Source organism: Heloderma suspectum, chromosome 4, assembly GCF_057233095.1.
Source record: "Heloderma suspectum isolate Gila_16-S chromosome 4, 16-S_ref, whole genome shotgun sequence".
NCBI lineage: Eukaryota > Metazoa > Chordata > Lepidosauria > Squamata > Helodermatidae > Heloderma > Heloderma suspectum.
This window is the reverse complement of record NC_139461.1, coordinates 68,400,788-68,414,433: the sequence shown is the minus strand read 5'-3', so window position 1 is coordinate 68,414,433 and position 13,646 is coordinate 68,400,788. Positions and strand designations below refer to the sequence as shown.

The 13,646-nt window shown below is 44.3% G+C and overlaps 1 protein-coding gene across 11 annotated transcripts in view; it reads right to left on the bottom strand.

The window, feature by feature from the left end:
- The window catches only part of PCMTD1 (protein-L-isoaspartate (D-aspartate) O-methyltransferase domain containing 1), a 70,813-nt gene extending 58,511 nt beyond the window's left edge, over window positions 1-12,302 (bottom strand). For 4 of the 11 annotated variants that reach the window (XM_084849583.1, XM_084849576.1, XM_084849582.1 and 1 more), the window contains exon 1: window positions 12,028-12,302. The gene's annotated coding sequence lies outside the window, so the exon portion shown is untranslated. Of the gene's footprint in view, window positions 1-11,283 lie in introns of all 11 variants that reach the window. The other 7 variants (XM_084849575.1, XM_084849580.1, XM_084849574.1 and 4 more) reach the window with 3 other exon arrangements.
- Window positions 12,303-13,646: the final 1,344 nt, after the last annotated feature.

The following is a 13,646-nucleotide window of genomic DNA, read 5'->3' as shown; positions in this document are numbered from 1 at the left end:
GCATGACTTAACATTTCTCTGCTGAATGAGACTATACCAACAGATTAGGGATGTCAGAGAAATTTGCTGCGGATTGGGACCACTTACCTCTGCTCCAGGAGGACTGGAGGCAGAACGGCACTTGGCTGCTTCTTCCAGCCAGAGCAGTTCGCCTTTAAAAAAAAGTCTTAAAAAAAAAAAAGGCCATGAGGGGGGGATGTGCCCACAGACTTATACGCAAATAGAGTCATGAATCTCGTGTATAAGTCTATGTGTCCATAGGCTTATACGCAAGATTCACTGCTCTATGTTGCGTATAAGTCTATGGGCACATGCGATCAGCAGGATGTGCCCACAGACTTATACACAAAATAGAGCGGTGAATCTTTCGTATAAGCCTACAGACACATAGACTTATATGCAAGACTCATGACTCTATTTGCATATAGGTCTATGGGCACATCCCCCCCCCCATCGCCATTTTCTTAAAAAAAAAAAAAAGATAGTTTTTTTAAAGGCAATCGGCAGGGACAGGGAGGAGGCGAATGGGTCTGGCTGGCAGGAGGGAAGGTAAGCGCCCCCAAGCCAGTCCCTTGCCCCCGGAATCCAAGCAGAGCGTAACTGCTCTTGAGGATTCTGGGGGGGGGGGAATGGATCACCTCCCCCCCAAGGATTCCCCACCGGAACAGACGGTGGGGAATCTGTACACCCCCACTTCTTCACCTTCAAGGGCTGGATATCTCCAGTCAAGCTGAATGGGGCCAAAGGACCAACCCTGTCAACAGCAGCAACCATTCTCAGCAGCCTTGTTTCAGATAATCTGTGCTTATGTGCTCCCACCCCATTGCTGAAGAACACTGAGGGCCTGTTCTCCTCCTGATGGTAGGCAACCATTCCATCAAGAAACTGAAAGGGGACGTGCCTGTTGCCTGAAAGAAAAGCAGCACTTTGCATGCTGCTTTTAAAACTGCTACTCATGTTCCCCTGAGCTCGGGCTGGTTCAGCATCAGCACACGAGATGTTGTTTCTCTCTCAGCTGTGAAGAACTCTTCCTACTGTGCAAAAGAAAACTGCCTTCAATGCTTCTGCAAGAACACAAGGCCATTTGGGATGATCATTTCCAGGCATGAACTGGTAAGAGAAGATATGATGTGTTCTTTTTGGCCTGGCCAAAAGCAATTTAATTGGGAGAGAAGATGACAGGAGCTGGGTGCAGCTTGTGGGCTCAACAAATACATAAATACGTACAATTTTATCAAACATCCTATCACAAACCAACATTAAGATTGTAGAATTTGTTTACGGAATTGTTCAAAGTACATGGCTGCACAATATTGGACAGTTCTGGAAATTACAGTGGTTAGACATTAGTTCAGAAGATCTGTACAACTAGCCAATTTCAATCAATATACTTGAACATGACGTAAGGTTTGTTTCTGGCTAATTACTGTATCATGAGAAAATGCAAGTGAGGTTAAGTCTAAAAATATAAGATGACCACGTCCCTGACAGTTGAAACTTTATCCTCTAGGTATGTATTTAACACATTTTAAACCTTTATTCCTCCTCCCTCATAAAAAAAGAACGTTATCAACTCTTGCCCCTTCTGTCTGTAAAAAAAAAGGCCATCTTGTCTAAAGCCATCCAAAGATCTGCAAATACCATCATGAGGAATAGTTAAATGAAACTCAGCAAGATAGTAAACAACTGCACTAAAATTAGGATTGGGCTTTAAATTAAGCATCTTATTATCAAGTTATGCCTGCTGGGCAGCGATAGGATTGCTACTAAATTCCCTGCACCAATAGAATATTATGCCAGTGTGGTGTATTAACACCAGTGTACTGTTACTGCCATGCCAGCAGTACACAATGCTGACAAAATTGCTATCCTAGCTGTTGGCCTTGGTTCTTGTACAAGGAATATATGTGAAGGTTGAGACATGGCAGTGAAAGAGCAAACCTTTCTGGGATCCTTTGCTAACTGAAAGCCAGCATAACATCATGCCAAGACAGGTGATGCAAGTTAAAACAGTCCCACTGAATTCAATGGAGGTTCTCAGTAGACTGCACCTACTGCCTTATCTTCTACCAGCCACATAATATAAAAGGTCTCCAATCAGTTTTGATTATTCACCTAGGTTGTACAAATGCTGTAGTTGCAAGCCAGTATGTTTAATTATTATAACAAGTTAGCATGCATGCATGATGTTCTAGAGATGTCCTACAAGGCTCTGGCATCTTGAGGTCATTGGGTAAGTCACTCAGCCTGAGTTCAGACTTCCATTAATATTTTCCCAAATAACCTGCTGCCACCATCTACCAATTTACAGAGAGCAGTAGGATTTTCTTTTATATATTCAACAGTGTATTTCAAAAGCCTGAATGTGAGGTCAAATATGTTATTCCTAGATTCCACCCAGACCAGAACACAGGTAGTTAAATCAGAAAACATATATTACTTTATAGAGCTCAACATTCAGAACAAATACTCATTTGATAAATAAGAAATAATGGCTCTAATAATTTAACGTAACTCCCTTCTGTAACAGCATTCCTGACCACCAGTCTTTTACCTATGCCTTCTTCCCAACCGCCTGCCCCGCACCTGATCCCATACTATTCTCTAATTCCTCTTTCACATGACATTCTCCACCTGTCACTCTCTCTGATTCTGCCTGCCATCCTAGCACAGTCCCCTACTGTCAATCATTCTTCCACTCCTTCTGTTGCAGCACACTTGTTCAGAAGGAGTATGAATTTCAAAATGAGAAATTTGATTTAAGTCATTTAAATTGGTCTGTTCCCCATCCTTATGCTGATTACAACAATAAATTAAATGAATTCACCTTGCACTGTTCTAATGAGGTTTAGGTGGTATTAGAAATGCTTCCCCCACCCACTCTCCTTAGCTGTTATCAAGACAGCACACAAAGAAGGAGTCCAACGGCTTCTCCACACCACACTGTGCCAAGATGCTCCAACCACTCACTTTCCTCTCCCAATTCTCATGCACACAAAAATATCTAATGGGGTGATGAACCATGCCCTCCATAAACTGGAGGGAAGATATGAGTAACAAGGTTTGGTGGATGACCAGGGAATACTGATAACGAAAGAATATGGAAGGTATGGCTAGATCAGATGAAGGGGACTGAAAAGACATCTTGGAGCCCAGCTGAGAAAGATAGTAGGGATAGAGAAGAAAATCATTTGGTTTGCATTATAATGAGATCCAACCTAATATTGCACTTTTGAACCAACACACAACCTATAAGTTACCCTTCAAAATTCCTGCTTCTCTAATTTTTGCAATGGAGTTCCCCCAATGAAAACTTGCATACAAAAATGTATTAGGGAAAGGTAAACACAAAAAAAGCACATATTAGTGGTGAACATTCAAATATAGATTATGGAAATAACTTGAAAAAAATTATGTTGGGCAAAATTGCATACAAAAATGCATATATAAGGAGAAATATGGACAAAACTGTATGTGAATTTTCATGCAATCATTTAAAAAAGGAATTCTCAAAGTTCAGGATGAATTGAAGATTAAAAATATTTACAAAGTTCAGGTTGAACCAAACTTAAGATTGGAAAAATTGAGGAACTGAGGAAATTAACTTGACAGATTCATCCACCCCTAGCAGGTAACTACAGATGGACCTTGCCTCAGTTACCCATGCACTAGCAACATCTAGACTGGACTACTGAAATGTGCTCTACATCAGGCTGCCTTTGAAGTAGGGATCGCCCGAAATCCGTGGCGGAACGGCCTGCCACCCCCTGCAGATTCCCCCCGGGACGAAGATTACCTGGGGCGGATGTTCCGGACAGCGGCGGCTCCAGCAGCAGCTGCTCTTTCGACCGGCTGCCACAGCCACCATTTGCATTCTGGTCTTTGCCATGATAGGCTATGTAAATACTTACATAGCCTATCACACCAAGCAAAGCCAAAAAAACTGGCATACAAAAATGGCGGCAGCTACGGCGGCCGCCATTTGCATTCCTTATTTTTCGCCGTAATAGCCTACGTAAACATTTGAGTAGGCTGAAACGGCAAAAAATAGGGAACGCAAATGGCGGCTGCCGTAGCCGCCGCCATTTGCGTACGCTGTTTTTTGGTTTTTTGCCCAGCCATGATAGACTATGTAAATACTTACGTAGCCTATCACGGCAGCCTGCCTGGATGCAAATGGCAGCCGCTACGGCGGCCACCATTTGCATCCGCAGCAGCCCATCCACAGCCGGAACTCCAGCTGCAGACAGCCCTGGCTGGCTGCTCCGCGGAGCCGCTGCGGAGCGGAGCCGGCCGGGCAGGATTCTTGGGGGGAGGACCAGATCGCCTCCCCGCCGGGTCAAGGATTTCGGGGGGAGGGACGGAGCACCTCCCCCACCACCACGAATCAATTCCACGAAAAGGTAAGTGACTTTCGTACATCCCTACTTTGAAGTGCAGAAACTTCAGCTGGTACAGAATGCAGCCATCCGAGTGTTGGTGGGGGCAAGGAAATTTGGTCATATAATGCCTATACTGCATGGTTACTGTGTGTTTCCAACCCCAATTTAAAGTGCTGTTTTTCACCATTAAAGCCTTAAACAGTTTGGGACCAAATTACTTGAAGGACCGCCTTCACCCATATCAGCCTGCCTGCACTTTAAGGTCAGTAAGAGTGACCCTTCTCATTTGCCTACCTATGAGAGCAGTTAGGCAGGCATCCACACAAGAGAGGAGGCCTGTTCAGCAGTGGCCCCACTCCTCTGGAATAAATTGTTATCTGCCAGGCCACATCATTGCAAGCTTTTAAGGCAGCCTGGAAACTTATTACTTTACTCTGGTCTTCCCCTGATTATGTATTATCGGACAGGTTTGTAGTTAGTTGTCTGTTGTAAGCTTTACTTTATGCTAGTGCTTGATTTTTTAAAGAATGTTTCCTGCTATTGATTTTTTAACTGTGTTTTTACTGTTTTTATTGCTGCACCAATTTTTATTATGTGTTTTATTGTACACCACCTTGGCCCTGAAAGGCAGCCAAGAAATATTTTAAATAAATGAAATAAAAACCTGAGTGAGACTATTATTACTTACACCACTCAGCTGGATTAGCTACAGCAATTGCTCAGATGTCTGCATCTTTCTAGTCCTTCCTCTTAGAAGCCATGATCAGGGAATGAACCCAATACCTCTTGTCTGCTCTTCCTATGCTTTTCCACTGAGCTACACCCGCCACACATAGGCTGGCACTGAAAGGGGCCCCTGTCTGTTGATCCCCCATGTATGGGGCTAAGGAGTGAAAGATGTACCAGAAGTATCAAAGGTCCCCCAACATGACCTCTTGTGTCTGTGACTGCAGTTAGAATGCTGTGGACCAGGAAGCCCAAATTCTAACCCATTGCTAACCTCTTTTCCTTCTAAAATTGTTGCCAGCAAGATAGAAATATGGCCCCCAAGGCAAAGCCTATTTTCTTGGGTGAGAATTAAACACCCACTCTCCTGTTTCTCATTGCAATTTTCTTCCCTACTGAATTACCAGGCAGGCTACATGGTTACCTCCTGTGAGTTTGTTGTAGCACGTGTTGTCCCTTGTCCCAGTGGGCTTACTTTCCTCTCCCTTTAAAAAGCCTGTTCCCTTCACACAGATACTATTATTACTGAGATGGCAGTCCCTCCTTTGGGTGCCTGAGATTTTCCCTGTGGAAAAAGTGGCTGTTAGTAGGCCAATGCAGCTTGAGCTCCTAGACAATTTGAATACCTGCGTAAGGAAAATCCTGGTGTGTACTACCATTCACCTCGGCACTGGGCTATCGCTAGCTGTGTTGGAGGAGGTGCTGTGGACTGTATGACTTAGTACAGTCTGGGTTCTATGGTGGACCTACCAGGAACACCATGATAAGTGTTAATTAGGGCTTCCCATACAGATGTGGGGGTCATAATCAGGAATGTGGTACTGACTGGTGGGTGGCAACAGTTTCTAGGTACTTCAGAATGGCTCTCACTGCTACATTGCTTCTTTTTCCTTGCTGTTAGAAGAGCATTTGGTCTCCAGTAGTTACACATACACTACTGTAAACACTTGTGTAGCAGCAACCATATTAAATTGGCCAGGCCTTGTGTATTCATATACAACTGTTATAGGGTGCTACAGATGTAGGAGGAGGAGATGACTCTCCCTGCTGGTGGATCCCTTCTTTCCAAGGGCTCCCCGCAAAATTATTACAGCAGGCTGCCACCAGTCAGGTTAAACATCCAAACACACCCTAGTCTGTTCAGTCACTTAGGGAGCACACCTTACTATCGCTACCTATCCTGGCTATAAGGCTGCCTGAACACAAGAGGCTGCATGGAATCCCGATTGTCATGAAAAGAAGCAATTGCTCATGCAGGCCCCTGCTACGTTTCACTATGCCTGGGGGGAGAGGGGCAGCCCATATATGCTTGCATTTCTCTTTACACACAGTAAAAAGATATCAAGGCTGTTTTTTTGCAGGACAAATGTGTAGGGGACAAAACTGTCATCTCTCATCCTACCATATAGCAGGTATTTACTGAGATACCCTCCACGTATAGTACTATTCCTGCAGCAGAAAATGTTAGCACAGACTGAATTCAGTTTTTTTTAAAGGTGAATCATCCACAGTGTAGTCAATGTAATCACCAGCTACTCTATTTTTAAAATAGTAACTCACTAGGGATTTAGACTTAACATAATTTAAACTTTCTATCATACCAACATGATCACCACATTAGTTTATAGTACATCCAAAAAGGCTGGACGTGCCTAAAACATTTAAAAGAATTCAGATAAGGGTTGTTCAATGTATAAATAGAGAGATATGGAAGACAATGATCTTGTCACTGTTATTCATGCTTTGCAGACTTGCAAATTGGATTAATGAAGTCTACATGAAATTACCTTTGGAAGTGGCCTGGAAACTCCACCTGTTAAAGTATTTGGCTGCTGATCTACTCACAGCTTGCCTCCATACCCATGCTGCTGCTCTTAGCCTTGTAAAGCCATAAATGGTCTAGGTCTGTGCATATGAAGAATACCTTCTCCTGTATGAGTTTCCCTTGGTTTTAAAAATCTGCCAACTAAGTCCTGTTCTTGGTACCATCAATTGTAGATGCTGCCTCAACAAGGAGCAAAGTATTTTGTGTGGTGACCCATTCTTTGGAATCCCCTTGGAAGTTCGGCAAGAAAAACTAACCTTTTTCAGAGATCAGACAAACAAGTCATTCTTGCTCTTTTGTTGTTTTGTCATTTTGCTTTGCTTATTGTGATGCACTGCTGTGATGTACTTGTTGCTCCTGTTCACTGGTTTTTGGATTTACCTTGTCAAAATTAAGTTGTTGTAGGTATGAGTTGTTTTTACATTTCTTTTGATTTGTAAACTGACTTGGGGACCATTACAACTGAAAAGTGCTCTATATAACAAATAACTGTCTAAACAAGCAGAGGATTGATTGCATCTTTAGAAAATTTCTATTTAAAATACAGTTTAGTGCAATATTCAGTTGAGGCACAGAAGCAAGAAATTGCTTAAATGAAACACTTAAACTACAGAGGAAGGAAACAAAAGGGGAAGCTATATAAAGAACAGAACAGCTACTTCAACACATGGTTCCCTTTATCATTAAAAATGCATATTAATTCAGGTAATGTGTAGTGGCTAAGGGCTATTCACACATAACAGCAAATTGTGGATTAATTAACACACAATTTGCTGTTGTGCATCCACCACATTTTTCATATGCAACCTCTGACTGGACCAACCAGAGGTTGCTCCAAACATTATAGGTTAATCATGGGTTAAACAAGCCATAGTTAACCTAAGAACAAACCATGTGGATTGTTTAATTCACAATTAACCCATTGTGTCTGGGTTTGGATGTCACGGAGCAACTTCCAATCAGGACAATTGGTGGTCACATATGCAAGATGGCAGCAGCATATGCTGCAGCAAATTGTGGATTGATTAACCCATGATTTGCCGCCATTATGTGACCACCGGGTTCATGAGTTGGATGTCCACAGTTAACATCTCACTTCAGCCACAAATTCATTAGCTGGCCTTAGGCATGCTACTACTGTCCCAACACTACCCCCTCCCCATTTGCAATATGGGGCAACACTACTAGCCCATCTCACAGGGTCTTGTAAGGATTATTGAAAACACCGGAAACACTTTATATAAATACTATGTATTCTTGACTGTTAAAGGAGAAGGGTAATGTTTTGAATCATCAGTATTAAGAAAAATAATTTCTTCAAACTGGAGCCCATTTTGCTTAATCAGGATATAGCTCGTCTTAATTGTAATCTCTTCCAAGTAAAGAAGCTGTACTTATGCATATGTAGTACCTGGGAACCTAATCTCAGCTCTCCTTATACTATACTGCTTCTACAGTTAATAAAGTACCAACTACTCCTATACAAGTTAGATATGGACAGTATGATACATACTGCATCATTAGCAATACTGCTAATGCTGTGTAGAATGAATAAATGGTGACTGGATGACTGCCACTGAAAACTTGTGTATTTAAACTAGAGATGTAAAATTTCTAGAAATGTTGAAGCCATGAGGGAAAAGTCCCCCTCCCTGCCAGAGAGAATACTCTGCTTCAATTGCCAGTTGTCTTGAGACTGCTGACCAGTGCTTGCTTTCTTCTACCCTCCCCATTCCTTTTTCTTTTTGTATCGTATCTATTAGATTGTGAACCTGCAGGCAGAAGTTGTCCTAGCTTTTAATTTCTGCTTAGAAAAGTCAGGCATTCTATGTGGCTAAATTAATAATGAATAATTTATGACATTTTGATATGAATACCCTTATTTTATTCAAATAATTACAAAAATACCCAGTGTTAGAGATGTTGCACTCTAATTATGCAGTTCTATACATGTCTTTTCAGAAGTCCTACTGCGTTCAATGTGGCTTAATCCCAAGAAAGCGAGCACACACTTATCAAGGAGTAAGTCCCATTGACCTCAATGGGACTTACTTCCCAGTAGATGTGCATAGGATAACACTGTATGGATAAATATCTTAGTTTTTGCCAGTTGGGAAAATGGCAGGGGGGGGGGGACCAAAAATAGAAACCACCCACAGTGTAGTAAACATTTTATTAAATGAGGTTAAACAGAACGTAGGCTTCAGTATCATTAAGCAGTAACAGAACACATATTTCTAGAGAATAAACTTGGCAAATAAAATATTCCCATAATTAAGGAGAAGTAATAAACATGGATATACATCAACACTTTATACTACCACTGAAGAGTTCAATAGCATCATCATACAAGTAACAGCCCAATCCCAGGCATACTATTCAGAAGTCAGTCCTGCTGAGTTCAGTGTGTCTTACTTCCAGGCATGCATTCATAGGATTGGGCTAGCAATATAAATAGATCACTACTTTTGTCTATTTATTAGATTTATATCCCATTCCTTCCTAGTAAATAATTTATCCTTGAAAATACTATAATTCACGTTTTAATTAGAAAAATAACCAGTGTCTGGAAGTTCCATTACTTCTTACCCTGAGCTTTCGCCAAGCTTTAGAGACATCAGAAAAAGGAAGGTTTGTACTAATTGAAACAAACTTCTCATCTCTTTTCATAGTTTGTTTTAGAGAGAAAGACAGAGGAATCTGAACCATGAGAAGCAAAAGGAACCCGGCTGTGTTACAAAGGCTACACTGCAGCACCCAGAAAAGTTCAGCATTCTGCAAAAGTTAAATTACTTTCCAACATCAAGACTGTTTGTTTAGTAACTTAGTCAACAGAGCAACAGTAATAACTAACATTACTATCATTTTTGGATCTTGGATTTACGTTTGCCACAGTGTGAATAAGCTTTGTAATGTTATTTTAAAACACTGCTGTAAAAACATTTCACTCATTTCTCTGAAATAGAAGATAATTCATAGGAGGTCCCCCCCACCACATAATTCTTCCAGAAGTGTCCCATTTTTCTATTTCAGGCCTCTAGGAAAAGTTTATCCCTGAATATTTATGAGTGTTTTCCTACTTCCAGGGCCTTCTTGCCTCTTATCCTTCCAGAACAGGATAAAGCAGCTGTTCATTAACGCATGTTTCTCTGGCCTTACCTTAAGTACCAACAGCTAATGTGGGCAGGTGCTAGCATTGGAAGTAACAGCATGATCAGGGCAGCCCCACATGATGACATAATGTATGACGAATGGGGCCTCAGTAAAATTAGGAACTGGGCTTAATTTGTCCTACATTGACCAGAACAATTTTACTTTGGGACCAAATCCCACAATTTTGCTAATAGGCACTCCACTTCCAAGAATTTGGGGTAGAGGAAAAAAAGGGGGGTTGCACTAAACATTTAACATGTATCGGATGAAATGGGAAAACCTGTTGAATGGCTTATTCTCTTGCTTAAGAGTAACAAACCGATTTGCATCCATCAAATGTCAGCATTGTGTGCCAGGGTCGACTCCCTCCCCGCAATCATGCATAAAACTATAATGGGTTTTTAAATAGGCCAGAGGAGGACACTGGTCTTTGATCACACATTCACTCCCTTTCTTCCCATTTAATATTCCTTGCTTTGCTTTCCCCTCTGGATCAACAACAGGGTCCTGTTCTTTGTTATACCTGCCAAAGAGATGACAAAACCCAGGCCCTGCTGTTCGTCGCATTTGTAACAAATACGCCCTCCAAATTTAAATCCCCCTCTCCTTCTCCCCCCCCCACAGTCCCAGTGTGCACACAACTGCGCACACAAAGGTGTCTCCTGTGAGATGAGGAAGAAGAAATGCACTAAACCCTCAAGTCAAGGCAGAGAAGCAAACACAGGCAAGCCTCTCTACAGAGGGAGGCGCCCTGGTTCTTCCTTCCTTCCAGCTAGCCAGCCAAAAGAGTGACAAGAACAAACAGCGAGTGGCTCCTCTGCAGTCAGCCCCATGTGTCCCCCCCCCCCCCGACCCCCTTACAGCCTCCGATGCAGAGCCTTCAGTGTAAACAGAAGGAAAACGTGACAAGCTCTTAAGGAGGAGGAGCCGTGCTGGGCTGTTGCAACACACACAGCAGAGTGCCTTGTGGCACCTTCAAGACTTCTCTGTTATGGCGTACACTTTCGTGGCCCGCTTCGTCAGAGGTATTCGAGCCAAATGTGATTTTGGGTATTTCGGGGAGAGAGTAGAGGGGCGACTGTGGGAGCGAATTTTGTGGTAGGAGGGTTTGGGGGACGACGACGCGAAGGAAGTTGTGTAATAATAAATGCAATAAATATTTCTCGCCCTTCGCCCCCGCCCCTCTCCATGCCTAACCTTGTGACAGGGAGACTCGGGCGCTCTCCGTCTCTTTGTTGTTGTGTGGCTCATTTGGTCTCCTTCCTCTTTGGCACCTCTTCAAAACGAAGCCAGCTGGCGGCCAAAAAGCACAGCAAGAAACGAGCAGGCGGCGGCTCCACCAACTTGTTTATCCTTTTATAGTCCCGGCTACGCGGCAAGCCAAAAGGGCCGCCTGGTTAAAAAGCTGGAGGTGTGGGCGCAGAAGGGATATTCTTCCTCTCTCTCCTCCCGCTTCCCCCGCCCGCCCGGTCTCGGGACCCTAAATAAAACGATAACACTCCTACTTCCTGATCTAAAACAAACCACCGTCCCAAACACCTCGCCGTGCGGCTTGGGAGGCGGGGAGGGATTTATTGCGCAGGAAAGGAGGAAGCACCTGAAGTCACTCGCGCCCCCTCACCCTCCGCACACACGGGGCCTGTGTCAAGAAGAGCAGACGTAGCAAGCACTCCGAAGTAGGAGCCGAGGACGACAAGGGGGAAGGGGGAAGGGATGCGGGGCGGGGCGGGGCGGGGCGGGGCGGGGCCCACGAACAGCTGGGCTCGCGCTTCTCAACGGCCTTCGGAGAGCCACCGTCACCGGCCGCGGGACGCTGCGCTCGAGCCCCGCTGCCGCGCGACGACGGCGCCGTAAGAGCCTCGCGCCTCGACCGCCCGTTACCGCTGCCCCCCTCCATCGCTCCTCAGCAACTGCCCCCCCACCCCCCCACGAGGCACTCACCCTTCCGCGGTGTCCTCTGAATCCCGCCGGCGAAGGGGAAGCGGGGGCAGCTTTGGAGGAGGGGGCGTATGTGAAAGTGAAGCGGGTCCAAGCAGCGCGAAAAAGCGGGGGGGGGGAGAGAGAGAGAGACGAATGTCTGGGGCTCCCCTCCAGCGGGGGAAAGGGGTTGTTTTCAGACGGCGCGGCCGACTGAGAAGAGAGGAAGACGGTTCTCTTCAGGGGTGAGATGACCCCCTCTTCCTCCCCCCCTACACACGCTGTCGCTGGCTCCGACTGTTTGTGTTGGTGCGAGCGCCGCTAAGAGGAGCGGGGGAGGGGAAAGGAACCAAACAGCTGAGAGGATGTAAACACTGGGGCCACGTGACCGCGCCACAGACGGGAAAGGGGGGAGCAGCTCCGCCTCCCGTCCTTCGCACTGGGCCGTTGAAACTACGTTGGCACAGAGGCTCCGCCCCGCAACCCAGCGGCCAATGGAGAGAGAAGAGGACGGCGGCCGATCCGCGGCCCTCAAACTAGGCGGCCAATAGCAGTTCCTGATTCGTGGGTATTTGGGTAATTGAGCCGTTCTGGCAGGCTGTGTGCCGCTTTTCCCGACTGATGGGGAGTCGGAGTGCAGCGGGTTGAGAAGAACGGTGGACTTTTTTTTTCATAGGGCCGCGAAGTTAACTACCTTTAGGGAAGGTTTATTTTAACGTTGGCCCAACACAAAGGGATTGCATTTTTGTTTTTTTCTTACCTTACTTCTAAAACCATCAGCCAAGCGAGGGGTGTTTTACCTTTTGCTACCACGTTTTTGTGTTCCTCTAGTCCATGCATTAACAGCAAGCTTCCCTAAGCTTGGGAATATACACAAGGTGGTTAGGGCAGTCCTCTTTTTCTGGCCCTCCACCTATGCCTTTAATGGCAGCCTAACATGCAAAAGATAGGCAGGTAAAGCTTTTCCCATCTCTTTATCTCCAAGCCAGGAAAAAAACGTCATCAGCTTCATTTATGTATGTAGTGCTGCTGTTAGAAGGACAGGAGCAAGGAAAGCTAAGAAGGTTGGAAATTTAACTGGCATCACATATACATATATTCTTTTTCTGCATATTAATCTAGAATGGCTACCACTTCCTTCGTTCATACTTACGGTCATCAACAACATCTAAGATCATATGTTATTTGTACAACTGAACTTAAAGTATAGAACAGATGTCTATAGAATATAAGTCTATTAAATTTATTAATCGCCCATCTGACTGGTCACCCAGCCACCCTGGGCGATGCACAACACACCGTAAAACAATTTAAAACAATAAATTTTATTGTCTATACTCATTTCTTACTCTGATTTTGAACACAAAGGCGTGTGAAGTGGAGGCTGGATTAATTGTTCTGTTAGGTAAAATACAGAGTATAACCCCAGTCAAACTAGGACTCCACACCACCACTTGTAACATAGTTATCTGGAAGTTCTCTCATGCATGGTGTATTCCCTACTTCATGTGCCTGGAGGGTTTTCAAAATCTTGTCAGGTCTAGGTGAGAAAGCAGCACTTTTTAGGTGGACGGATGATGGGGCTGTCTTCCTCCAGCTAATTTTGTACAGCTAATTCCTAATTTTATACAGAGCACAATGCA